Raw genomic sequence first — 23,697 nt, 5'->3', positions numbered from 1 at the left:
TTAGATGCTGCTCGCGATAGCTCCGCTCCTTGCGGGAAGGTTAAAAAAATGAATGCCTTCTGTGAGGTTCGAACTCACGACCCCTGGTTTACGAGACCAGTGCTCTACCACTGAGCTAAGAAGGCGGCAGCTTTGCGTTTGTGAGCTCTCCCCGAATTGTCACTTCATCATGCTGAATCTTGCAGCCCTCGACCAGATATCGGATTTGGCACACAGCTGCTGCTGGGGGTGTCCACATGGCCGTTTTCCACATCTCTTGACTGTTTCGCCCTTACGATCGACGACGAGCGTCGTGCCACCAAACGTTTGCGGTCTGCACAATCTTGACCTAGTGCACAGTTTGTTGGATTGCGTGGCTCGACTGCGAAATGCGCCTTTCGGCTCCTCTCTCTGGCTGCAGTATGCTGTTGTCGACAGTGGCACTAGCGTTGCCCATGGGGCTTCATGTAAGGCGACTGCACGTCGCTCGGCCAGCAGCGGCCTACTGCAGACCGACACTTAAGAGACACCAAATAGAAATCGACATCGAGAGACAGGCCCTGTCATATGGCACTCGCGACGTACACGCTGAAATTGAATGTAAAGAATACGTCTTTTGTAGTGGGTGTCGCTCTACTGCAGTGTCACACATGACGAAGAAATAGGAAAACAGTAGAACGTCTGTGTAGGGCCATGTTTTTACCTACAGTGTCACTTGGCTGAATGTGTATAAGGCTCTGTGGCATCACTCAACACAGCCAAGTTGTCACACTAGCTGTGTATCTCTAACAAAGTTGACGTATGTCCTCACCTGGGTGACGGTTAAAACGATTTCGCCCCCGGGTGGGCTCGAACCACCAACCTTTCGGTTAACAGCCGAACGCGCTAGCCGATTGCGCCACGGAGGCCTTGGCTTGTGCTGTGCATATCAACGCAGTTTGTATACCTTCTGCAGGAATCTCGCAGAATGGTAGCATCTGCTTACGCCTCTTCACATGGATAAAATGCATGCACACTGTAGCGACGCTCGTAAACGAATGACATCGCCAAGCATGACATTATACTACAAAATGCATACAAACCACTGTTCTCCCTATGCAATCAGAAAACCTCTGAGGCCAGTAGGATACTTGTTATAGGTTGTAGAACATCCCTTCCATTCAGTGTACTGCCATGTGTTAGATGCTGCTCGCGATAGCTCCGCTCCTTGCGGGAAGGTTAAAAAAATGAATGCCTTCTGTGAGGTTCGAACTCACGACCCCTGGTTTACGAGACCAGTGCTCTACCACTGAGCTAAGAAGGCGGCAGCTTTGCGTTTGTGAGCTCTCCCCGAATTGTCACTTCATCATGCTGAATCTTGCAGCCCTCGACCAAATATCGGATTTGGCACACAGCTGCTGCTGGGGGTGTCCACATGGCCGTTTTCCACATCTCTTGACTGTTTCGCCCTTACGATCGACGACGAGCGTCGTGCCACCAAACGTTTGCGGTCTGCACAATCTTGACCTAGTGCACAGTTTGTTGGATTGCGTGGCTCGACTGCGAAATGCGCCTTTCGGCTCCTCTCTCTGGCTGCAGTATGCTGTTGTCGACAGTGGCACTAGCGTTGCCCATGGGGCTTCATGTAAGGCGACTGCACGTCGCTCGGCCAGCAGCGGCCTACTGCAGACCGACACTTAAGAGACACCAAATAGAAATCGACATCGAGAGACAGGCCCTGTCATATGGCACTCGCGACGTACACGCTGAAATTGAATGTAAAGAATACGTCTTTTGTAGTGGGCGTCGCTCTACTGCAGTGTCACACATGACGAAGAAATAGGAAAACAGTAGAACGTCTGTGTAGGGCCATGTTTTTACCTACAGTGTCACTTGGCTGAATGTGTATAAGGCTCTGTGGCATCACTCAACACAGCCAAGTTGTCACACTAGCTGTGTATCTCTAACAAAGTTGACGTATGTCCTCACCTGGGTGACGGTTAAAACGATTTCGCCCCCGGGTGGGCTCGAACCACCAACCTTTCGGTTAACAGCCGAACGCGCTAGCCGATTGCGCCACGGAGGCCTTGGCTTGTGCTGTGCATATCAACGCAGTTTGTATACCTTCTGCAGGAATCTCGCAGAATGGTAGCATCTGCTTACGCCTCTTCACATGGATAAAATGCATGCACACTGTAGCGACGCTCGTAAACGAATGACATCGCCAAGCATGACATTATACTACAAAATGCATACAAACCACTGTTCTCCCTATGCAATCAGAAAACCTCTGAGGCCAGTAGGATACTTGTTATAGGTTGTAGAACATCCCTTCCATTCAGTGTACTGCCATGTGTTAGATGCTGCTCGCGATAGCTCCGCTCCTTGCGGGAAGGTTAAAAAAATGAATGCCTTCTGTGAGGTTCGAACTCACGACCCCTGGTTTACGAGACCAGTGCTCTACCACTGAGCTAAGAAGGCGGCAGCTTTGCGTTTGTGAGCTCTCCCCGAATTGTCACTTCATCATGCTGAATCTTGCAGCCCTCGACCAAATATCGGATTTGGCACACAGCTGCTGCTGGGGGTGTCCACATGGCCGTTTTCCACATCTCTTGACTGTTTCGCCCTTACGATCGACGACGAGCGTCGTGCCACCAAACGTTTGCGGTCTGCACAATCTTGACCTAGTGCACAGTTTGTTGGATTGCGTGGCTCGACTGCGAAATGCGCCTTTCGGCTCCTCTCTCTGGCTGCAGTATGCTGTTGTCGACAGTGGCACTAGCGTTGCCCATGGGGCTTCATGTAAGGCGACTGCACGTCGCTCGGCCAGCAGCGGCCTACTGCAGACCGACACTTAAGAGACACCAAATAGAAATCGACATCGAGAGACAGGCCCTGTCATATGGCACTCGCGACGTACACGCTGAAATTGAATGTAAAGAATACGTCTTTTGTAGTGGGCGTCGCTCTACTGCAGTGTCACACATGACGAAGAAATAGGAAAACAGTAGAACGTCTGTGTAGGGCCATGTTTTTACCTACAGTGTCACTTGGCTGAATGTGTATAAGGCTCTGTGGCATCACTCAACACAGCCAAGTTGTCACACTAGCTGTGTATCTCTAACAAAGTTGACGTATGTCCTCACCTGGGTGACGGTTAAAACGATTTCGCCCCCGGGTGGGCTCGAACCACCAACCTTTCGGTTAACAGCCGAACGCGCTAGCCGATTGCGCCACGGAGGCCTTGGCTTGTGCTGTGCATATCAACGCAGTTTGTATACCTTCTGCAGGAATCTCGCAGAATGGTAGCATCTGCTTACGCCTCTTCACATGGATAAAATGCATGCACACTGTAGCGACGCTCGTAAACGAATGACATCGCCAAGCATGACATTATACTACAAAATGCATACAAACCACTGTTCTCCCTATGCAATCAGAAAACCTCTGAGGCCAGTAGGATACTTGTTATAGGTTGTAGAACATCCCTTCCATTCAGTGTACTGCCATGTGTTAGATGCTGCTCGCGATAGCTCCGCTCCTTGCGGGAAGGTTAAAAAAATGAATGCCTTCTGTGAGGTTCGAACTCACGACCCCTGGTTTACGAGACCAGTGCTCTACCACTGAGCTAAGAAGGCGGCAGCTTTGCGTTTGTGAGCTCTCCCCGAATTGTCACTTCATCATGCTGAATCTTGCAGCCCTCGACCAAATATCGGATTTGGCACACAGCTGCTGCTGGGGGTGTCCACATGGCCGTTTTCCACATCTCTTGACTGTTTCGCCCTTACGATCGACGACGAGCGTCGTGCCACCAAACGTTTGCGGTCTGCACAATCTTGACCTAGTGCACAGTTTGTTGGATTGCGTGGCTCGACTGCGAAATGCGCCTTTCGGCTCCTCTCTCTGGCTGCAGTATGCTGTTGTCGACAGTGGCACTAGCGTTGCCCATGGGGCTTCATGTAAGGCGACTGCACGTCGCTCGGCCAGCAGCGGCCTACTGCAGACCGACACTTAAGAGACACCAAATAGAAATCGACATCGAGAGACAGGCCCTGTCATATGGCACTCGCGACGTACACGCTGAAATTGAATGTAAAGAATACGTCTTTTGTAGTGGGCGTCGCTCTACTGCAGTGTCACACATGACGAAGAAATAGGAAAACAGTAGAACGTCTGTGTAGGGCCATGTTTTTACCTACAGTGTCACTTGGCTGAATGTGTATAAGGCTCTGTGGCATCACTCAACACAGCCAAGTTGTCACACTAGCTGTGTATCTCTAACAAAGTTGACGTATGTCCTCACCTGGGTGACGGTTAAAACGATTTCGCCCCCGGGTGGGCTCGAACCACCAACCTTTCGGTTAACAGCCGAACGCGCTAGCCGATTGCGCCACGGAGGCCTTGGCTTGTGCTGTGCATATCAACGCAGTTTGTATACCTTCTGCAGGAATCTCGCAGAATGGTAGCATCTGCTTACGCCTCTTCACATGGATAAAATGCATGCACACTGTAGCGACGCTCGTAAACGAATGACATCGCCAAGCATGACATTATACTACAAAATGCATACAAACCACTGTTCTCCCTATGCAATCAGAAAACCTCTGAGGCCAGTAGGATACTTGTTATAGGTTGTAGAACATCCCTTCCATTCAGTGTACTGCCATGTGTTAGATGCTGCTCGCGATAGCTCCGCTCCTTGCGGGAAGGTTAAAAAAATGAATGCCTTCTGTGAGGTTCGAACTCACGACCCCTGGTTTACGAGACCAGTGCTCTACCACTGAGCTAAGAAGGCGGCAGCTTTGCGTTTGTGAGCTCTCCCCGAATTGTCACTTCATCATGCTGAATCTTGCAGCCCTCGACCAAATATCGGATTTGGCACACAGCTGCTGCTGGGGGTGTCCACATGGCCGTTTTCCACATCTCTTGACTGTTTCGCCCTTACGATCGACGACGAGCGTCGTGCCACCAAACGTTTGCGGTCTGCACAATCTTGACCTAGTGCACAGTTTGTTGGATTGCGTGGCTCGACTGCGAAATGCGCCTTTCGGCTCCTCTCTCTGGCTGCAGTATGCTGTTGTCGACAGTGGCACTAGCGTTGCCCATGGGGCTTCATGTAAGGCGACTGCACGTCGCTCGGCCAGCAGCGGCCTACTGCAGACCGACACTTAAGAGACACCAAATAGAAATCGACATCGAGAGACAGGCCCTGTCATATGGCACTCGCGACGTACACGCTGAAATTGAATGTAAAGAATACGTCTTTTGTAGTGGGCGTCGCTCTACTGCAGTGTCACACATGACGAAGAAATAGGAAAACAGTAGAACGTCTGTGTAGGGCCATGTTTTTACCTACAGTGTCACTTGGCTGAATGTGTATAAGGCTCTGTGGCATCACTCAACACAGCCAAGTTGTCACACTAGCTGTGTATCTCTAACAAAGTTGACGTATGTCCTCACCTGGGTGACGGTTAAAACGATTTCGCCCCCGGGTGGGCTCGAACCACCAACCTTTCGGTTAACAGCCGAACGCGCTAGCCGATTGCGCCACGGAGGCCTTGGCTTGTGCTGTGCATATCAACGCAGTTTGTATACCTTCTGCAGGAATCTCGCAGAATGGTAGCATCTGCTTACGCCTCTTCACATGGATAAAATGCATGCACACTGTAGCGACGCTCGTAAACGAATGACATCGCCAAGCATGACATTATACTACAAAATGCATACAAACCACTGTTCTCCCTATGCAATCAGAAAACCTCTGAGGCCAGTAGGATACTTGTTATAGGTTGTAGAACATCCCTTCCATTCAGTGTACTGCCATGTGTTAGATGCTGCTCGCGATAGCTCCGCTCCTTGCGGGAAGGTTAAAAAAATGAATGCCTTCTGTGAGGTTCGAACTCACGACCCCTGGTTTACGAGACCAGTGCTCTACCACTGAGCTAAGAAGGCGGCAGCTTTGCGTTTGTGAGCTCTCCCCGAATTGTCACTTCATCATGCTGAATCTTGCAGCCCTCGACCAAATATCGGATTTGGCACACAGCTGCTGCTGGGGGTGTCCACATGGCCGTTTTCCACATCTCTTGACTGTTTCGCCCTTACGATCGACGACGAGCGTCGTGCCACCAAACGTTTGCGGTCTGCACAATCTTGACCTAGTGCACAGTTTGTTGGATTGCGTGGCTCGACTGCGAAATGCGCCTTTCGGCTCCTCTCTCTGGCTGCAGTATGCTGTTGTCGACAGTGGCACTAGCGTTGCCCAAGGGGCTTCATGTAAGGCGACTGCACGTCGCTCGGCCAGCAGCGGCCTACTGCAGACCGACACTTAAGAGACACCAAATAGAAATCGACATCGAGAGACAGGCCCTGTCATATGGCACTCGCGACGTACACGCTGAAATTGAATGTAAAGAATACGTCTTTTGTAGTGGGCGTCGCTCTACTGCAGTGTCACACATGACGAAGAAATAGGAAAACAGTAGAACGTCTGTGTAGGGCCATGTTTTTACCTACAGTGTCACTTGGCTGAATGTGTATAAGGCTCTGTGGCATCACTCAACACAGCCAAGTTGTCACACTAGCTGTGTATCTCTAACAAAGTTGACGTATGTCCTCACCTGGGAGACGGTTAAAACGATTTCGCCCCCGGGTGGGCTCGAACCACCAACCTTTCGGTTAACAGCCGAACGCGCTAGCCGATTGCGCCACGGAGGCCTTGACTTGTGCTGTGCATATCAACGCAGTTCGTATACCTTCTGCAGGAATCTCGCAGAATGGTAGCATCTGCTTACGCCTCTTCACATGGATAAAATGCATGCACACTGTAGCGACGCTCGTAAACGAATGACATCGCCAAGCATGACATTATACTACAAAATGCATACAAACCACTGTTCTCCCTATGCAATCAGAAAACCTCTGAGGCCAGTAGGATACTTGTTATAGGTTGAAGAACATCCCTTCCATTCAGTGTACTGCCATGTGTTAGATGCTGCTCGCGATAGCTCCGCTCCTTGCGGGAAGGTTAAAAAAATGAATGCCTTCTGTGAGGTTCGAACTCACGACCCCTGGTTTACGAGACCAGTGCTCTACCACTGAGCTAAGAAGGCGGCAGCTGCGCGTTTGTGAGCTATCCCCGAATTGTCACTTCATCATACTGAATCTTGCAGCCCTCGACCAGATAACGGATTTGGCACACAGCTGCTGCTGCTGCTGGGGGTGTCCACATTGCAGTTTTCCAAATCTCTTGACTGTTTCGCCCTTACGATCGACGACGAGCGTCGTGCCACCAAGCGTTTGCGGTCTGCACAATCTTGACCTAGTGCACAGTTTGTTGGATTGCGTGGCTCGACTGCGAAATGCGCCTTTCGGCTCCTCTCTCTGGCTGCAGTATGCTGTTGTCCACAGTGGCACTGGCGTTGCCCATGGGGCTTCATGTAAGGCGACTGCACGTCGCTCGGCCAGCAGCGGCCTACTGCAGACCGACACTTAAGAGACACCAAATAGAAATCGACATCGAGAGACAGGCCCTGTCATATGGCACTCGCGACGTATACGCTGAAATTGAATGTAAAGAATACGTCTTTTGTAGTGGGCGTCGCTCTACTGCAGTGTCACACATGACGAAGAAATAGGAAAACAGTAGAACGTCTGTGTAGGGCCATGTTTTTACCTACAGTGTCACTTGGCTGAATGTGTATAAGGCTCTGTGGCATCACTCAACACAGCCAAGTTGTCACACTAGCTGTGTATCTCTAACAAAGTTGACGTATGTCCTCACCTGGGTGACGGTTAAAACGATTTCGCCCCCGGGTGGGCTCGAACCACCAACCTTTCGGTTAACAGCCGAACGCGCTAGCCGATTGCGCCACGGAGGCCTTGGCTTGTGCTGTGCATATCAACGCAGTTTGTATACCTTCTGCAGGAATCTCGCAGAATGGTAGCATCTGCTTACGCCTCTTCACATGGATAAAATGCATGCACACTGTAGCGACGCTCGTAAACGAATGACATCGCCAAGCATGACATTATACTACAAAATGCATACAAACCACTGTTCTCCCTATGCAATCAGAAAACCTCTGAGGCCAGTAGGATACTTGTTATAGGTTGTAGAACATCCCTTCCATTCAGTGTACTGCCATGTGTTAGATGCTGCTCGCGATAGCTCCGCTCCTTGCGGGAAGGTTAAAAAAATGAATGCCTTCTGTGAGGTTCGAACTCACGACCCCTGGTTTACGAGACCAGTGCTCTACCACTGAGCTAAGAAGGCGGCAGCTTTGCGTTTGTGAGCTCTCCCCGAATTGTCACTTCATCATGCTGAATCTTGCAGCCCTCGACCAGATATCGGATTTGGCACACAGCTGCTGCTGGGGGTGTCCACATGGCCGTTTTCCACATCTCTTGACTGTTTCGCCCTTACGATCGACGACGAGCGTCGTGCCACCAAACGTTTGCGGTCTGCACAATCTTGACCTAGTGCACAGTTTGTTGGATTGCGTGGCTCGACTGCGAAATGCGCCTTTCGGCTCCTCTCTCTGGCTGCAGTATGCTGTTGTCGACAGTGGCACTAGCGTTGCCCATGGGGCTTCATGTAAGGCGACTGCACGTCGCTCGGCCAGCAGCGGCCTACTGCAGACCGACACTTAAGAGACACCAAATAGAAATCGACATCGAGAGACAGGCCCTGTCATATGGCACTCGCGACGTACACGCTGAAATTGAATGTAAAGAATACGTCTTTTGTAGTGGGCGTCGCTCTACTGCAGTGTCACACATGACGAAGAAATAGGAAAACAGTAGAACGTCTGTGTAGGGCCATGTTTTTACCTACAGTGTCACTTGGCTGAATGTGTATAAGGCTCTGTGGCATCACTCAACACAGCCAAGTTGTCACACTAGCTGTGTATCTCTAACAAAGTTGACGTATGTCCTCACCTGGGAGACGGTTAAAACGATTTCGCCCCCGGGTGGGCTCGAACCACCAACCTTTCGGTTAACAGCCGAACGCGCTAGCCGATTGCGCCACGGAGGCCTTGACTTGTGCTGTGCATATCAACGCAGTTCGTATACCTTCTGCAGGAATCTCGCAGAATGGTAGCATCTGCTTACGCCTCTTCACATGGATAAAATGCATGCACACTGTAGCGACGCTCGTAAACGAATGACATCGCCAAGCATGACATTATACTACAAAATGCATACAAACCACTGTTCTCCCTATGCAATCAGAAAACCTCTGAGGCCAGTAGGATACTTGTTATAGGTTGAAGAACATCCCTTCCATTCAGTGTACTGCCATGTGTTAGATGCTGCTCGCGATAGCTCCGCTCCTTGCGGGAAGGTTAAAAAAATGAATGCCTTCTGTGAGGTTCGAACTCACGACCCCTGGTTTACGAGACCAGTGCTCTACCACTGAGCTAAGAAGGCGGCAGCTGCGCGTTTGTGAGCTATCCCCGAATTGTCACTTCATCATACTGAATCTTGCAGCCCTCGACCAGATAACGGATTTGGCACACAGCTGCTGCTGCTGCTGGGGGTGTCCACATTGCAGTTTTCCAAATCTCTTGACTGTTTCGCCCTTACGATCGACGACGAGCGTCGTGCCACCAAGCGTTTGCGGTCTGCACAATCTTGACCTAGTGCACAGTTTGTTGGATTGCGTGGCTCGACTGCGAAATGCGCCTTTCGGCTCCTCTCTCTGGCTGCAGTATGCTGTTGTCCACAGTGGCACTGGCGTTGCCCATGGGGCTTCATGTAAGGCGACTGCACGTCGCTCGGCCAGCAGCGGCCTACTGCAGACCGACACTTAAGAGACACCAAATAGAAATCGACATCGAGAGACAGGCCCTGTCATATGGCACTCGCGACGTATACGCTGAAATTGAATGTAAAGAATACGTCTTTTGTAGTGGGCGTCGCTCTACTGCAGTGTCACACATGACGAAGAAATAGGAAAACAGTAGAACGTCTGTGTAGGGCCATGTTTTTACCTACAGTGTCACTTGGCTGAATGTGTATAAGGCTCTGTGGCATCACTCAACACAGCCAAGTTGTCACACTAGCTGTGTATCTCTAACAAAGTTGACGTATGTCCTCACCTGGGTGACGGTTAAAACGATTTCGCCCCCGGGTGGGCTCGAACCACCAACCTTTCGGTTAACAGCCGAACGCGCTAGCCGATTGCGCCACGGAGGCCTTGGCTTGTGCTGTGCATATCAACGCAGTTTGTATACCTTCTGCAGGAATCTCGCAGAATGGTAGCATCTGCTTACGCCTCTTCACATGGATAAAATGCATGCACACTGTAGCGACGCTCGTAAACGAATGACATCGCCAAGCATGACATTATACTACAAAATGCATACAAACCACTGTTCTCCCTATGCAATCAGAAAACCTCTGAGGCCAGTAGGATACTTGTTATAGGTTGTAGAACATCCCTTCCATTCAGTGTACTGCCATGTGTTAGATGCTGCTCGCGATAGCTCCGCTCCTTGCGGGAAGGTTAAAAAAATGAATGCCTTCTGTGAGGTTCGAACTCACGACCCCTGGTTTACGAGACCAGTGCTCTACCACTGAGCTAAGAAGGCGGCAGCTTTGCGTTTGTGAGCTCTCCCCGAATTGTCACTTCATCATGCTGAATCTTGCAGCCCTCGACCAGATATCGGATTTGGCACACAGCTGCTGCTGGGGGTGTCCACATGGCCGTTTTCCACATCTCTTGACTGTTTCGCCCTTACGATCGACGACGAGCGTCGTGCCACCAAACGTTTGCGGTCTGCACAATCTTGACCTAGTGCACAGTTTGTTGGATTGCGTGGCTCGACTGCGAAATGCGCCTTTCGGCTCCTCTCTCTGGCTGCAGTATGCTGTTGTCGACAGTGGCACTAGCGTTGCCCATGGGGCTTCATGTAAGGCGACTGCACGTCGCTCGGCCAGCAGCGGCCTACTGCAGACCGACACTTAAGAGACACCAAATAGAAATCGACATCGAGAGACAGGCCCTGTCATATGGCACTCGCGACGTACACGCTGAAATTGAATGTAAAGAATACGTCTTTTGTAGTGGGCGTCGCTCTACTGCAGTGTCACACATGACGAAGAAATAGGAAAACAGTAGAACGTCTGTGTAGGGCCATGTTTTTACCTACAGTGTCACTTGGCTGAATGTGTATAAGGCTCTGTGGCATCACTCAACACAGCCAAGTTGTCACACTAGCTGTGTATCTCTAACAAAGTTGACGTATGTCCTCACCTGGGTGACGGTTAAAACGATTTCGCCCCCGGGTGGGCTCGAACCACCAACCTTTCGGTTAACAGCCGAACGCGCTAGCCGATTGCGCCACGGAGGCCTTGACTTGTGCTGTGCATATCAACGCAGTTCGTATACCTTCTGCAGGAATCTCGCAGAATGGTAGCATCTGCTTACGCCTCTTCACATGGATAAAATGCATGCACACTGTAGCGACGCTCGTAAACGAATGACATCGCCAAGCATGACATTATACTACAAAATGCATACAAACCACTGTTCTCCCTATGCAATCAGAAAACCTCTGAGGCCAGTAGGATACTTGTTATAGGTTGTAGAACATCCCTTCCATTCAGTGTACTGCCATGTGTTAGATGCTGCTCGCGATAGCTCCGCTCCTTGCGGGAAGGTTAAAAAAATGAATGCCTTCTGTGAGGTTCGAACTCACGACCCCTGGTTTACGAGACCAGTGCTCTACCACTGAGCTAAGAAGGCGGCAGCTGCGCGTTTGTGAGCTATCCCCGAATTGTCACTTCATCATACTGAATCTTGCAGCCCTCGACCAGATAACGGATTTGGCACACAGCTGCTGCTGCTGCTGGGGGTGTCCACATTGCAGTTTTCCAAATCTCTTGACTGTTTCGCCCTTACGATCGACGACGAGCGTCGTGCCACCAAGCGTTTGCGGTCTGCACAATCTTGACCTAGTGCACAGTTTGTTGGATTGCGTGGCTCGACTGCGAAATGCGCCTTTCGGCTCCTCTCTCTGGCTGCAGTATGCTGTTGTCGACAGTGGCACTAGCGTTGCCCATGGGGCTTCATGTAAGGCGACTGCACGTCGCTCGGCCAGCAGCGGCCTACTGCAGACCGACACTTAAGAGACACCAAATAGAAATCGACATCGAGAGACAGGCCCTGTCATATGGCACTCGCGACGTACACGCTGAAATTGAATGTAAAGAATACGTCTTTTGTAGTGGGCGTCGCTCTACTGCAGTGTCACACATGACGAAGAAATAGGAAAACAGTAGAACGTCTGTGTAGGGCCATGTTTTTACCTACAGTGTCACTTGGCTGAATGTGTATAAGGCTCTGTGGCATCACTCAACACAGCCAAGTTGTCACACTAGCTGTGTATCTCTAACAAAGTTGACGTATGTCCGCACCTGGGTGACGGTTAAAACGATTTCGCCCCCGGGTGGGCTCGAACCACCAACCTTTCGGTTAACAGCCGAACGCGCTAGCCGATTGCGCCACGGAGGCCTTGACTTGTGCTGTGCATATCAACGCAGTTCGTATACCTTCTGCAGGAATCTCGCAGAATGGTAGCATCTGCTTACGCCTCTTCACATGGATAAAATGCATGCACACTGTAGCGACGCTCGTAAACGAATGACATCGCCAAGCATGACATTATACTACAAAATGCATACAAACCACTGTTCTCCCTATGCAATCAGAAAACCTCTGAGGCCAGTAGGATACTTGTTATAGGTTGTAGAACATCCCTTCCATTCAGTGTACTGCCATGTGTTAGATGCTGCTCGCGATAGCTCCGCTCCTTGCGGGAAGGTTAAAAAAATGAATGCCTTCTGTGAGGTTCGAACTCACGACCCCTGGTTTACGAGACCAGTGCTCTACCACTGAGCTAAGAAGGCGGCAGCTGCGCGTTTGTGAGCTATCCCCGAATTGTCACTTCATCATACTGAATCTTGCAGCCCTCGACCAGATAACGGATTTGGCACACAGCTGCTGCTGCTGCTGGGGGTGTCCACATTGCAGTTTTCCAAATCTCTTGACTGTTTCGCCCTTACGATCGACGACGAGCGTCGTGCCACCAAGCGTTTGCGGTCTGCACAATCTTGACCTAGTGCACAGTTTGTTGGATTGCGTGGCTCGACTGCGAAATGCGCCTTTCGGCTCCTCTCTCTGGCTGCAGTATGCTGTTGTCCACAGTGGCACTGGCGTTGCCCATGGGGCTTCATGTAAGGCGACTGCACGTCGCTCGGCCAGCAGCGGCCTACTGCAGACCGACACTTAAGAGACACCAAATAGAAATCGACATCGAGAGACAGGCCCTGTCATATGGCACTCGCGACGTATACGCTGAAATTGAATGTAAAGAATACGTCTTTTGTAGTGGGCGTCGCTCTACTGCAGTGTCACACATGACGAAGAAATAGGAAAACAGTAGAACGTCTGTGTAGGGCCATGTTTTTACCTACAGTGTCACTTGGCTGAATGTGTATAAGGCTCTGTGGCATCACTCAACACAGCCAAGTTGTCACACTAGCTGTGTATCTCTAACAAAGTTGACGTATGTCCTCACCTGGGTGACGGTTAAAACGATTTCGCCCCCGGGTGGGCTCGAACCACCAACCTTTCGGTTAACAGCCGAACGCGCTAGCCGATTGCGCCACGGAGGCCTTGGCTTGTGCTGTGCATATCAACGCAGTTTGTATACCTTCTGCAGGAATCTCGCAGAATGGTAGCATCTGCTTACGCCTCTTCACATGGATAAAATGCATGCACACTGTAGCGACGCTCGTAAACGAATGACATCGCCAAGCATGACATTATACTACAAAATGCATACAAACCACTGTTCTCCCTATGCAATCAGAAAACCTCTGAGGCCAGTAGGATACTTGTTATAGGTTGTAGAACATCCCTTCCATTCAGTGTACTGCCATGTGTTAGATGCTGCTCGCGATAGCTCCGCTCCTTGCGGGAAGGTTAAAAAAATGAATGCCTTCTGTGAGGTTCGAACTCACGACCCCTGGTTTACGAGACCAGTGCTCTACCACTGAGCTAAGAAGGCGGCAGCTTTGCGTTTGTGAGCTCTCCCCGAATTGTCACTTCATCATGCTGAATCTTGCAGCCCTCGACCAGATATCGGATTTGGCACACAGCTGCTGCTGGGGGTGTCCACATGGCCGTTTTCCACATCTCTTGACTGTTTCGCCCTTACGATCGACGACGAGCGTCGTGCCACCAAACGTTTGCGGTCTGCACAATCTTGACCTAGTGCACAGTTTGTTGGATTGCGTGGCTCGACTGCGAAATGCGCCTTTCGGCTCCTCTCTCTGGCTGCAGTATGCTGTTGTCGACAGTGGCACTAGCGTTGCCCATGGGGCTTCATGTAAGGCGACTGCACGTCGCTCGGCCAGCAGCGGCCTACTGCAGACCGACACTTAAGAGACACCAAATAGAAATCGACATCGAGAGACAGGCCCTGTCATATGGCACTCGCGACGTACACGCTGAAATTGAATGTAAAGAATACGTCTTTTGTAGTGGGCGTCGCTCTACTGCAGTGTCACACATGACGAATAAATAGGAAAACAGTAGAACGTCTGTGTAGGGCCATGTTTTTACCTACAGTGTCACTTGGCTGAATGTGTATAAGGCTCTGTGGCATCACTCAACACAGCCAAGTTGTCACACTAGCTGTGTATCTCTAACAAAGTTGACGTATGTCCTCACCTGGGTGACGGTTAAAACGATTTCGCCCCCGGGTGGGCTCGAACCACCAACCTTTCGGTTAACAGCCGAACGCGCTAGCCGATTGCGCCACGGAGGCCTTGGCTTGTGCTGTGCATATCAACGCAGTTTGTATACCTTCTGCAGGAATCTCGCAGAATGGTAGCATCTGCTTACGCCTCTTCACATGGATAAAATGCATGCACACTGTAGCGACGCTCGTAAACGAATGACATCGCCAAGCATGACATTATACTACAAAATGCATACAAACCACTGTTCTCCCTATGCAATCAGAAAACCTCTGAGGCCAGTAGGATACTTGTTATAGGTTGTAGAACATCCCTTCCATTCAGTGTACTGCCATGTGTTAGATGCTGCTCGCGATAGCTCCGCTCCTTGCGGGAAGGTTAAAAAAATGAATGCCTTCTGTGAGGTTCGAACTCACGACCCCTGGTTTACGAGACCAGTGCTCTACCACTGAGCTAAGAAGGCGGCAGCTTTGCGTTTGTGGGCTCTCCCCGAATTGTCACTTCATCATGCTGAATCTTGCAGCCCTCGACCAGATATCGGATTTGGCACACAGCTGCTGCTGGGGGTGTCCACATGGCCGTTTTCCACATCTCTTGACTGTTTCGCCCTTACGATCGACGACGAGCGTCGTGCCACCAAACGTTTGCGGTCTGCACAATCTTGACCTAGTGCACAGTTTGTTGGATTGCGTGGCTCGACTGCGAAATGCGCCTTTCGGCTCCTCTCTCTGGCTGCAGTATGCTGTTGTCGACAGTGGCACTAGCGTTGCCCATGGGGCTTCATGTAAGGCGACTGCACGTCGCTCGGCCAGCAGCGGCCTACTGCAGACCGACACTTAAGAGACACCAAATAGAAATCGACATCGAGAGACAGGCCCTGTCATATGGCACTCGCGACGTACACGCTGAAATTGAATGTAAAGAATACGTCTTTTGTAGTGGGCGTCGCTCTACTGCAGTGTCACACATGACGAATAAATAGGAAAACAGTAGAACGTCTGTGTAGGGCCATGTTTTTACCTACAGTGTCACTTGGCTGAATGTGTATAAGGCTCTGTGGCATCACTCAACACAGCCAAGTTGTCACACTAGCTGTGTATCTCTAACAAAGTTGACGTATGTCCTCACCTGGGTGACGGTTAAAACGATTTCGCCCCCGGGTGGGCTCGAACCACCAACCTTTCGGTTAACAGCCGAACGCGCTAGCCGATTGCGCCACGGAGGCCTTGACGTGTGCTGTGCATATCAACGCAGTTCGTATACCTTCTGCAGGAATCTCGCAGAATGGTAGCATCTGCTTACGCCTCTTCACATGGATAAAATGCATGCACACTGTAGCGACGCTCGTAAACGAATGACATCGCCAAGCATGACATTATACTACAAAATGCATACAAACCACTGTTCTCCCTATGCAATCAGAAAACCTCTGAGGCCAGTAGGATACTTGTTATAGGTTGTAGAACATCCCTTCCATTCAGTGTACTGCCATGTGTTAGATGCTGCTCGCGATAGCTCCGCTCCTTGCGGGAAGGTTAAAAAAATGAATGCCTTCTGTGAGGTTCGAACTCACGACCCCTGGTTTACGAGACCAGTGCTCTACCACTGAGCTAAGAAGGCGGCAGCTTTGCGTTTGTGAGCTCTCCCCGAATTGTCACTTCATCATGCTGAATCTTGCAGCCCTCGACCAAATATCGGATTTGGCACACAGCTGCTGCTGGGGGTGTCCACATGGCCGTTTTCCACATCTCTTGACTGTTTCGCCCTTACGATCGACGACGAGCGTCGTGCCACCAAACGTTTGCGGTCTGCACAATCTTGACCTAGTGCACAGTTTGTTGGATTGCGTGGCTCGACTGCGAAATGCGCCTTTCGGCTCCTCTCTCTGGCTGCAGTATGCTGTTGTCGACAGTGGCACTAGCGTTGCCCATGGGGCTTCATGTAAGGCGACTGCACGTCGCTCGGCCAGCAGCGGCCTACTGCAGACCGACACTTAAGAGACACCAAATAGAAATCGACATCGAGAGACAGGCCCTGTCATATGGCACTCGCGACGTACACGCTGAAATTGAATGTAAAGAATACGTCTTTTGTAGTGGGCGTCGCTCTACTGCAGTGTCACACATGACGAAGAAATAGGAAAACAGTAGAACGTCTGTGTAGGGCCATGTTTTTACCTACAGTGTCACTTGGCTGAATGTGTATAAGGCTCTGTGGCATCACTCAACACAGCCAAGTTGTCACACTAGCTGTGTATCTCTAACAAAGTTGACGTATGTCCTCACCTGGGTGACGGTTAAAACGATTTCGCCCCCGGGTGGGCTTGAACCACCAACCTTTCGGTTAACAGCCGAACGCGCTAGCCGATTGCGCCACGGAGGCCTTGACTTGTGCTGTGCATATCAACGCAGTTCGTATACCTTCTGCAGGAATCTCGCAGAATGGTAGCATCTGCTTACGCCTCTTCACATGGATAAAATGCATGCACACTGTAGCGACGCTCGTAAACGAATGACATCGCCAAGCATGACATTATACTACAAAATGCATACAAACCACTGTTCTCCCTATGCAATCAGAAAACCTCTGAGGCCAGTAGGATACTTGTTATAGGTTGTAGAACATCCCTTCCATTCAGTGTACTGCCATGTGTTAGATGCTGCTCGCGATAGCTCCGCTCCTTGCGGGAAGGTTAAAAAAATGAATGCCTTCTGTGAGGTTCGAACTCACGACCCCTGGTTTACGAGACCAGTGCTCTACCACTGAGCTAAGAAGGCGGCAGCTGCGCGTTTGTGAGCTATCCCCGAATTGTCACTTCATCATACTGAATCTTGCAGCCCTCGACCAGATAACGGATTTGGCACACAGCTGCTGCTGCTGCTGGGGGTGTCCACATTGCAGTTTTCCAAATCTCTTGACTGTTTCGCCCTTACGATCGACGACGAGCGTCGTGCCACCAAGCGTTTGCGGTCTGCACAATCTTGACCTAGTGCACAGTTTGTTGGATTGCGTGGCTCGACTGCGAAATGCGCCTTTCGGCTCCTCTCTCTGGCTGCAGTATGCTGTTGTCCACAGTGGCACTGGCGTTGCCCATGGGGCTTCATGTAAGGCGACTGCACGTCGCTCGGCCAGCAGCGGCCTACTGCAGACCGACACTTAAGAGACACCAAATAGAAATCGACATCGAGAGACAGGCCCTGTCATATGGCACTCGCGACGTATACGCTGAAATTGAATGTAAAGAATACGTCTTTTGTAGTGGGCGTCGCTCTACTGCAGTGTCACACATGACGAATAAATAGGAAAACAGTAGAACGTCTGTGTAGGGCCATGTTTTTACCTACAGTGTCACTTGGCTGAATGTGTATAAGGCTCTGTGGCATCACTCAACACAGCCAAGTTGTCACACTAGCTGTGTATCTCTAACAAAGTTGACGTATGTCCTCACCTGGGTGACGGTTAAAACGATTTCGCCCCCGGGTGGGCTCGAACCACCAACCTTTCGGTTAACAGCCGAACGCGCTAGCCGATTGCGCCACGGAGGCCTTGGCTTGTGCTGTGCATATCAACGCAGTTTGTATACCTTCTGCAGGAATCTCGCAGAATGGTAGCATCTGCTTACGCCTCTTCACATGGATAAAATGCATGCACACTGTAGCGACGCTCGTAAACGAATGACATCGCCAAGCATGACATTATACTACAAAATGCATACAAACCACTGTTCTCCCTATGCAATCAGAAAACCTCTGAGGCCAGTAGGATACTTGTTATAGGTTGTAGAACATCCCTTCCATTCAGTGTACTGCCATGTGTTAGATGCTGCTCGCGATAGCTCCGCTCCTTGCGGGAAGGTTAAAAAAATGAATGCCTTCTGTGAGGTTCGAACTCACGACCCCTGGTTTACGAGACCAGTGCTCTACCACTGAGCTAAGAAGGCGGCAGCTTTGCGTTTGTGAGCTCTCCCCGAATTGTCACTCCATCATGCTGAATCTTGCAGCCCTCGACCAGATATCGGATTTGGCACACAGCTGCTGCTGGGGGTGTCCACATGGCCGTTTTCCACATCTCTTGACTGTTTCGCCCTTACGATCGACGACGAGCGTCGTGCCACCAAACGTTTGCGGTCTGCACAATCTTGACCTAGTGCACAGTTTGTTGGATTGCGTGGCTCGACTGCGAAATGCGCCTTTCGGCTCCTCTCTCTGGCTGCAGTATGCTGTTGTCGACAGTGGCACTAGCGTTGCCCATGGGGCTTCATGTAAGGCGACTGCACGTCGCTCGGCCAGCAGCGGCCTACTGCAGACCGACACTTAAGAGACACCAAATAGAAATCGACATCGAGAGACAGGCCCTGTCATATGGCACTCGCGACGTACACGCTGAAATTGAATGTAAAGAATACGTCTTTTGTAGTGGGCGTCGCTCTACTGCAGTGTCACACATGACGAATAAATAGGAAAACAGTAGAACGTCTGTGTAGGGCCATGTTTTTACCTACAGTGTCACTTGGCTGAATGTGTATAAGGCTCTGTGGCATCACTCAACACAGCCAAGTTGTCACACTAGCTGTGTATCTCTAACAAAGTTGACGTATGTCCTCACCTGGGTGACGGTTAAAACGATTTCGCCCCCGGGTGGGCTCGAACCACCAACCTTTCGGTTAACAGCCGAACGCGCTAGCCGATTGCGCCACAGAGGCCTTGGCTTGTGCTGTGCATATCAACGCAGTTTGTATACCTTCTGCAGGAATCTCGCAGAATGGTAGCATCTGCTTACGCCTCTTCACATGGATAAAATGCATGCACACTGTAGCGACGCTCGTAAACGAATGACATCGCCAAGCATGACATTATACTACAAAATGCATACAAACCACTGTTCTCCCTATGCAATCAGAAAACCTCTGAGGCCAGTAGGATACTTGTTATAGGTTGTAGAACATCCCTTCCATTCAGTGTACTGCCATGTGTTAGATGCTGCTCGCGATAGCTCCGCTCCTTGCGGGAAGGTTAAAAAAATGAATGCCTTCTGTGAGGTTCGAACTCACGACCCCTGGTTTACGAGACCAGTGCTCTACCACTGAGCTAAGAAGGCGGCAGCTTTGCGTTTGTGAGCTCTCCCCGAATTGTCACTTCATCATGCTGAATCTTGCAGCCCTCGACCAGATATCGGATTTGGCACACAGCTGCTGCTGGGGGTGTCCACATGGCCGTTTTCCACATCTCTTGACTGTTTCGCCCTTACGATCGACGACGAGCGTCGTGCCACCAAACGTTTGCGGTCTGCACAATCTTGACCTAGTGCACAGTTTGTTGGATTGCGTGGCTCGACTGCGAAATGCGCCTTTCGGCTCCTCTCTCTGGCTGCAGTATGCTGTTGTCGACAGTGGCACTAGCGTTGCCCATGGGGCTTCATGTAAGGCGACTGCACGTCGCTCGGCCAGCAGCGGCCTACTGCAGACCGACACTTAAGAGACACCAAATAGAAATCGACATCGAGAGACAGGCCCTGTCATATGGCACTCGCGACGTACACGCTGAAATTGAATGTAAAGAATACGTCTTTTGTAGTGGGCGTCGCTCTACTGCAGTGTCACACATGACGAAGAAATAGGAAAACAGTAGAACGTCTGTGTAGGGCCATGTTTTTACCTACAGTGTCACTTGGCTGAATGTGTATAAGGCTCTGTGGCATCACTCAACACAGCCAAGTTGTCACACTAGCTGTGTATCTCTAACAAAGTTGACGTATGTCCTCACCTGGGTGACGGTTAAAACGATTTCGCCCCCGGGTGGGCTCGAACCACCAACCTTTCGGTTAACAGCCGAACGCGCTAGCCGATTGCGCCACGGAGGCCTTGGCTTGTGCTGTGCATATCAACGCAGTTTGTATACCTTCTGCAGGAATCTCGCAGAATGGTAGCATCTGCTTACGCCTCTTCACATGGATAAAATGCATGCACACTGTAGCGACGCTCGTAAACGAATGACATCGCCAAGCATGACATTATACTACAAAATGCATACAAACCACTGTTCTCCCTATGCAATCAGAAAACCTCTGAGGCCAGTAGGATACTTGTTATAGGTTGTAGAACATCCCTTCCATTCAGTGTACTGCCATGTGTTAGATGCTGCTCGCGATAGCTCCGCTCCTTGCGGGAAGGTTAAAAAAATGAATGCCTTCTGTGAGGTTCGAACTCACGACCCCTGGTTTACGAGACCAGTGCTCTACCACTGAGCTAAGAAGGCGGCAGCTGCGCGTTTGTGAGCTATCCCCGAATTGTCACTTCATCATACTGAATCTTGCAGCCCTCGACCAGATAACGGATTTGGCACACAGCTGCTGCTGCTGCTGGGGGTGTCCACATTGCAGTTTTCCAAATCTCTTGACTGTTTCGCCCTTACGATCGACGACGAGCGTCGTGCCACCAAGCGTTTGCGGTCTGCACAATCTTGACCTAGTGCACAGTTTGTTGGATTGCGTGGCTCGACTGCGAAATGCGCCTTTCGGCTCCTCTCTCTGGCTGCAGTATGCTGTTGTCGACAGTGGCACTAGCGTTGCCCATGGGGCTTCATGTAAGGCGACTGCACGTCGCTCGGCCAGCAGCGGCCTACTGCAGACCGACACTTAAGAGACACCAAATAGAAATCGACATCGAGAGACAGGCCCTGTCATATGGCACTCGCAACGTATACGCTGAAATTGAATGTAAAGAATACGTCTTTTGTAGTGGGCGTCGCTCTACTGCAGTGTCACACATGACGAAGAAATAGGAAAACAGTAGAACGTCTGTGTAGGGCCATGTTTTTACCTACAGTGTCACTTGGCTGAATGTGTATAAGGCTCTGTGGCATCACTCAACACAGCCAAGTTGTCACACTAGCTGTGTATCTCTAACAAAGTTGACGTATGTCCTCACCTGGGTGACGGTTAAAACGATTTCGCCCCCGGGTGGGCTCGAACCACCAACCTTTCGGTTAACAGCCGAACGCGCTAGCCGATTGCGCCACAGAGGCCTTGGCTTGTGCTGTGCATATCAACGCAGTTTGTATACCTTCTGCAGGAATCTCGCAGAATGGTAGCATCTGCTTACGCCTCTTCACATGGATAAAATGCATGCACACTGTAGCGACGCTCGTAAACGAATGACATCGCCAAGCATGACATTATACTACAAAATGCATACAAACCACTGTTCTCCCTATGCAATCAGAAAACCTCTGAGGCCAGTAGGATACTTGTTATAGGTTGTAGAACATCCCTTCCATTCAGTGTACTGCCATGTGTTAGATGCTGCTCGCGATAGCTCCGCTCCTTGCGGGAAGGTTAAAAAAATGAATGCCTTCTGTGAGGTTCGAACTCACGACCCCTGGTTTACGAGACCAGTGCTCTACCACTGAGCTAAGAAGGCGGCAGCTTTGCGTTTGTGAGCTCTCCCCGAATTGTCACTTCATCATGCTGAATCTTGCAGCCCTCGACCAGATATCGGATTTGGCACACAGCTGCTGCTGGGGGTGTCCACATGGCCGTTTTCCACATCTCTTGACTGTTTCGCCCTTACGATCGACGACGAGCGTCGTGCCACCAAACGTTTGCGGTCTGCACAATCTTGACCTAGTGCACAGTTTGTTGGATTGCGTGGCTCGACTGCGAAATGCGCCTTTCGGCTCCTCTCTCTGGCTGCAGTATGCTGTTGTCGACAGTGGCACTAGCGTTGCCCATGGGGCTTCATGTAAGGCGACTGCACGTCGCTCGGCCAGCAGCGGCCTACTGCAGACCGACACTTAAGAGACACCAAATAGAAATCGACATCGAGAGACAGGCCCTGTCATATGGCACTCGCGACGTACACGCTGAAATTGAATGTAAAGAATACGTCTTTTGTAGTGGGCGTCGCTCTACTGCAGTGTCACACATGACGAAGAAATAGGAAAACAGTAGAACGTCTGTGTAGGGCCATGTTTTTACCTACAGTGTCACTTGGCTGAATGTGTATAAGGCTCTGTGGCATCACTCAACACAGCCAAGTTGTCACACTAGCTGTGTATCTCTAACAAAGTTGACGTATGTCCTCACCTGGGTGACGGTTAAAACGATTTCGCCCCCGGGTGGGCTCGAACCACCAACCTTTCGGTTAACAGCCGAACGCGCTAGCCGATTGCGCCACGGAGGCCTTGGCTTGTGCTGTGCATATCAACGCAGTTTGTATACCTTCTGCAGGAATCTCGCAGAATGGTAGCATCTGCTTACGCCTCTTCACATGGATAAAATGCATGCACACTGTAGCGACGCTCGTAAACGAATGACATCGCCAAGCATGACATTATACTACAAAATGCATACAAACCACTGTTCTCCCTATGCAATCAGAAAACCTCTGAGGCCAGTAGGATACTTGTTATAGGTTGTAGAACATCCCTTCCATTCAGTGTACTGCCATGTGTTAGATGCTGCTCGCGATAGCTCCGCTCCTTGCGGGAAGGTTAAAAAAATGAATGCCTTCTGTGAGGTTCGAACTCACGACCCCTGGTTTACGAGACCAGTGCTCTACCACTGAGCTAAGAAGGCGGCAGCTGCGCGTTTGTGAGCTATCCCCGAATTGTCACTTCATCATACTGAATCTTGCAGCCCTCGACCAGATAACGGATTTGGCACACAGCTGCTGCTGCTGCTGGGGGTGTCCACATTGCAGTTTTCCAAATCTCTTGACTGTTTCGCCCTTACGATCGACGACGAGCGTCGTGCCACCAAGCGTTTGCGGTCTGCACAATCTTGACCTAGTGCACAGTTTGTTGGATTGCGTGGCTCGACTGCGAAATGCGCCTTTCGGCTCCTCTCTCTGGCTGCAGTATGCTGTTGTCGACAGTGGCACTAGCGTTGCCCATGGGGCTTCATGTAAGGCGACTGCACGTCGCTCGGCCAGCAGCGGCCTACTGCAGACCGACACTTAAGAGACACCAAATA

General features: G+C 50.6%; 41 non-coding genes across 41 annotated transcripts; all 41 read right to left on the bottom strand.

Moving 5' to 3' along the window:
- Nucleotides 1-53: 53 nt before the first annotated feature.
- On the bottom strand, nt 54-125 carry Trnat-cgu (transfer RNA threonine (anticodon CGU)). Its single transcript has one exon. It is a non-coding gene; the product is annotated as a tRNA-Thr (tRNA).
- A 688-nt stretch (nt 126-813) lies between these two features.
- On the bottom strand, nt 814-887 carry Trnan-guu (transfer RNA asparagine (anticodon GUU)). Its single transcript has one exon. It is a non-coding gene; the product is annotated as a tRNA-Asn (tRNA).
- Nucleotides 888-1,210: 323 nt separating this feature from the next.
- On the bottom strand, nt 1,211-1,282 carry Trnat-cgu (transfer RNA threonine (anticodon CGU)). The gene has a single exon. It is a non-coding gene; the product is annotated as a tRNA-Thr (tRNA).
- Nucleotides 1,283-1,970: 688 nt separating this feature from the next.
- Trnan-guu (transfer RNA asparagine (anticodon GUU)) lies at nt 1,971-2,044 on the bottom strand. The gene has a single exon. It is a non-coding gene; the product is annotated as a tRNA-Asn (tRNA).
- A 323-nt stretch (nt 2,045-2,367) lies between these two features.
- Trnat-cgu (transfer RNA threonine (anticodon CGU)) lies at nt 2,368-2,439 on the bottom strand. The gene has a single exon. It is a non-coding gene; the product is annotated as a tRNA-Thr (tRNA).
- A 688-nt stretch (nt 2,440-3,127) lies between these two features.
- Nucleotides 3,128-3,201, bottom strand: Trnan-guu (transfer RNA asparagine (anticodon GUU)). The gene has a single exon. It is a non-coding gene; the product is annotated as a tRNA-Asn (tRNA).
- Nucleotides 3,202-3,524: 323 nt separating this feature from the next.
- On the bottom strand, nt 3,525-3,596 carry Trnat-cgu (transfer RNA threonine (anticodon CGU)). Its single transcript has one exon. It is a non-coding gene; the product is annotated as a tRNA-Thr (tRNA).
- Nucleotides 3,597-4,284: 688 nt separating this feature from the next.
- On the bottom strand, nt 4,285-4,358 carry Trnan-guu (transfer RNA asparagine (anticodon GUU)). Its single transcript has one exon. It is a non-coding gene; the product is annotated as a tRNA-Asn (tRNA).
- A 323-nt stretch (nt 4,359-4,681) lies between these two features.
- Trnat-cgu (transfer RNA threonine (anticodon CGU)) lies at nt 4,682-4,753 on the bottom strand. Its single transcript has one exon. It is a non-coding gene; the product is annotated as a tRNA-Thr (tRNA).
- Nucleotides 4,754-5,441: 688 nt separating this feature from the next.
- Trnan-guu (transfer RNA asparagine (anticodon GUU)) lies at nt 5,442-5,515 on the bottom strand. The gene has a single exon. It is a non-coding gene; the product is annotated as a tRNA-Asn (tRNA).
- A 323-nt stretch (nt 5,516-5,838) lies between these two features.
- Trnat-cgu (transfer RNA threonine (anticodon CGU)) lies at nt 5,839-5,910 on the bottom strand. Its single transcript has one exon. It is a non-coding gene; the product is annotated as a tRNA-Thr (tRNA).
- A 688-nt stretch (nt 5,911-6,598) lies between these two features.
- On the bottom strand, nt 6,599-6,672 carry Trnan-guu (transfer RNA asparagine (anticodon GUU)). The gene has a single exon. It is a non-coding gene; the product is annotated as a tRNA-Asn (tRNA).
- A 323-nt stretch (nt 6,673-6,995) lies between these two features.
- On the bottom strand, nt 6,996-7,067 carry Trnat-cgu (transfer RNA threonine (anticodon CGU)). The gene has a single exon. It is a non-coding gene; the product is annotated as a tRNA-Thr (tRNA).
- A 694-nt stretch (nt 7,068-7,761) lies between these two features.
- Trnan-guu (transfer RNA asparagine (anticodon GUU)) lies at nt 7,762-7,835 on the bottom strand. The gene has a single exon. It is a non-coding gene; the product is annotated as a tRNA-Asn (tRNA).
- A 323-nt stretch (nt 7,836-8,158) lies between these two features.
- Nucleotides 8,159-8,230, bottom strand: Trnat-cgu (transfer RNA threonine (anticodon CGU)). The gene has a single exon. It is a non-coding gene; the product is annotated as a tRNA-Thr (tRNA).
- Nucleotides 8,231-8,918: 688 nt separating this feature from the next.
- Trnan-guu (transfer RNA asparagine (anticodon GUU)) lies at nt 8,919-8,992 on the bottom strand. Its single transcript has one exon. It is a non-coding gene; the product is annotated as a tRNA-Asn (tRNA).
- A 323-nt stretch (nt 8,993-9,315) lies between these two features.
- Trnat-cgu (transfer RNA threonine (anticodon CGU)) lies at nt 9,316-9,387 on the bottom strand. The gene has a single exon. It is a non-coding gene; the product is annotated as a tRNA-Thr (tRNA).
- A 694-nt stretch (nt 9,388-10,081) lies between these two features.
- Trnan-guu (transfer RNA asparagine (anticodon GUU)) lies at nt 10,082-10,155 on the bottom strand. Its single transcript has one exon. It is a non-coding gene; the product is annotated as a tRNA-Asn (tRNA).
- Nucleotides 10,156-10,478: 323 nt separating this feature from the next.
- On the bottom strand, nt 10,479-10,550 carry Trnat-cgu (transfer RNA threonine (anticodon CGU)). Its single transcript has one exon. It is a non-coding gene; the product is annotated as a tRNA-Thr (tRNA).
- Nucleotides 10,551-11,238: 688 nt separating this feature from the next.
- On the bottom strand, nt 11,239-11,312 carry Trnan-guu (transfer RNA asparagine (anticodon GUU)). Its single transcript has one exon. It is a non-coding gene; the product is annotated as a tRNA-Asn (tRNA).
- A 323-nt stretch (nt 11,313-11,635) lies between these two features.
- Nucleotides 11,636-11,707, bottom strand: Trnat-cgu (transfer RNA threonine (anticodon CGU)). Its single transcript has one exon. It is a non-coding gene; the product is annotated as a tRNA-Thr (tRNA).
- Nucleotides 11,708-12,401: 694 nt separating this feature from the next.
- Nucleotides 12,402-12,475, bottom strand: Trnan-guu (transfer RNA asparagine (anticodon GUU)). Its single transcript has one exon. It is a non-coding gene; the product is annotated as a tRNA-Asn (tRNA).
- A 323-nt stretch (nt 12,476-12,798) lies between these two features.
- Trnat-cgu (transfer RNA threonine (anticodon CGU)) lies at nt 12,799-12,870 on the bottom strand. The gene has a single exon. It is a non-coding gene; the product is annotated as a tRNA-Thr (tRNA).
- A 694-nt stretch (nt 12,871-13,564) lies between these two features.
- Trnan-guu (transfer RNA asparagine (anticodon GUU)) lies at nt 13,565-13,638 on the bottom strand. Its single transcript has one exon. It is a non-coding gene; the product is annotated as a tRNA-Asn (tRNA).
- A 323-nt stretch (nt 13,639-13,961) lies between these two features.
- On the bottom strand, nt 13,962-14,033 carry Trnat-cgu (transfer RNA threonine (anticodon CGU)). The gene has a single exon. It is a non-coding gene; the product is annotated as a tRNA-Thr (tRNA).
- A 688-nt stretch (nt 14,034-14,721) lies between these two features.
- On the bottom strand, nt 14,722-14,795 carry Trnan-guu (transfer RNA asparagine (anticodon GUU)). Its single transcript has one exon. It is a non-coding gene; the product is annotated as a tRNA-Asn (tRNA).
- A 323-nt stretch (nt 14,796-15,118) lies between these two features.
- Nucleotides 15,119-15,190, bottom strand: Trnat-cgu (transfer RNA threonine (anticodon CGU)). Its single transcript has one exon. It is a non-coding gene; the product is annotated as a tRNA-Thr (tRNA).
- A 688-nt stretch (nt 15,191-15,878) lies between these two features.
- Trnan-guu (transfer RNA asparagine (anticodon GUU)) lies at nt 15,879-15,952 on the bottom strand. The gene has a single exon. It is a non-coding gene; the product is annotated as a tRNA-Asn (tRNA).
- A 323-nt stretch (nt 15,953-16,275) lies between these two features.
- On the bottom strand, nt 16,276-16,347 carry Trnat-cgu (transfer RNA threonine (anticodon CGU)). The gene has a single exon. It is a non-coding gene; the product is annotated as a tRNA-Thr (tRNA).
- A 688-nt stretch (nt 16,348-17,035) lies between these two features.
- Nucleotides 17,036-17,109, bottom strand: Trnan-guu (transfer RNA asparagine (anticodon GUU)). Its single transcript has one exon. It is a non-coding gene; the product is annotated as a tRNA-Asn (tRNA).
- A 323-nt stretch (nt 17,110-17,432) lies between these two features.
- Nucleotides 17,433-17,504, bottom strand: Trnat-cgu (transfer RNA threonine (anticodon CGU)). The gene has a single exon. It is a non-coding gene; the product is annotated as a tRNA-Thr (tRNA).
- A 694-nt stretch (nt 17,505-18,198) lies between these two features.
- On the bottom strand, nt 18,199-18,272 carry Trnan-guu (transfer RNA asparagine (anticodon GUU)). The gene has a single exon. It is a non-coding gene; the product is annotated as a tRNA-Asn (tRNA).
- A 323-nt stretch (nt 18,273-18,595) lies between these two features.
- On the bottom strand, nt 18,596-18,667 carry Trnat-cgu (transfer RNA threonine (anticodon CGU)). The gene has a single exon. It is a non-coding gene; the product is annotated as a tRNA-Thr (tRNA).
- A 688-nt stretch (nt 18,668-19,355) lies between these two features.
- Nucleotides 19,356-19,429, bottom strand: Trnan-guu (transfer RNA asparagine (anticodon GUU)). Its single transcript has one exon. It is a non-coding gene; the product is annotated as a tRNA-Asn (tRNA).
- A 323-nt stretch (nt 19,430-19,752) lies between these two features.
- On the bottom strand, nt 19,753-19,824 carry Trnat-cgu (transfer RNA threonine (anticodon CGU)). Its single transcript has one exon. It is a non-coding gene; the product is annotated as a tRNA-Thr (tRNA).
- A 688-nt stretch (nt 19,825-20,512) lies between these two features.
- On the bottom strand, nt 20,513-20,586 carry Trnan-guu (transfer RNA asparagine (anticodon GUU)). Its single transcript has one exon. It is a non-coding gene; the product is annotated as a tRNA-Asn (tRNA).
- A 323-nt stretch (nt 20,587-20,909) lies between these two features.
- Nucleotides 20,910-20,981, bottom strand: Trnat-cgu (transfer RNA threonine (anticodon CGU)). Its single transcript has one exon. It is a non-coding gene; the product is annotated as a tRNA-Thr (tRNA).
- A 694-nt stretch (nt 20,982-21,675) lies between these two features.
- On the bottom strand, nt 21,676-21,749 carry Trnan-guu (transfer RNA asparagine (anticodon GUU)). Its single transcript has one exon. It is a non-coding gene; the product is annotated as a tRNA-Asn (tRNA).
- A 323-nt stretch (nt 21,750-22,072) lies between these two features.
- Nucleotides 22,073-22,144, bottom strand: Trnat-cgu (transfer RNA threonine (anticodon CGU)). The gene has a single exon. It is a non-coding gene; the product is annotated as a tRNA-Thr (tRNA).
- A 688-nt stretch (nt 22,145-22,832) lies between these two features.
- Nucleotides 22,833-22,906, bottom strand: Trnan-guu (transfer RNA asparagine (anticodon GUU)). The gene has a single exon. It is a non-coding gene; the product is annotated as a tRNA-Asn (tRNA).
- A 323-nt stretch (nt 22,907-23,229) lies between these two features.
- Trnat-cgu (transfer RNA threonine (anticodon CGU)) lies at nt 23,230-23,301 on the bottom strand. Its single transcript has one exon. It is a non-coding gene; the product is annotated as a tRNA-Thr (tRNA).
- Nucleotides 23,302-23,697: the final 396 nt, after the last annotated feature.

Source organism: Schistocerca cancellata, unplaced genomic scaffold, assembly GCF_023864275.1.
Source record: "Schistocerca cancellata isolate TAMUIC-IGC-003103 unplaced genomic scaffold, iqSchCanc2.1 HiC_scaffold_831, whole genome shotgun sequence".
In the NCBI taxonomy this organism is placed as follows: Eukaryota; Metazoa; Arthropoda; class Insecta; order Orthoptera; family Acrididae; genus Schistocerca; species Schistocerca cancellata.
The sequence above is the reverse complement of the archived record's forward strand: the minus strand, read 5'-3'. Positions and strand labels throughout refer to the sequence as shown.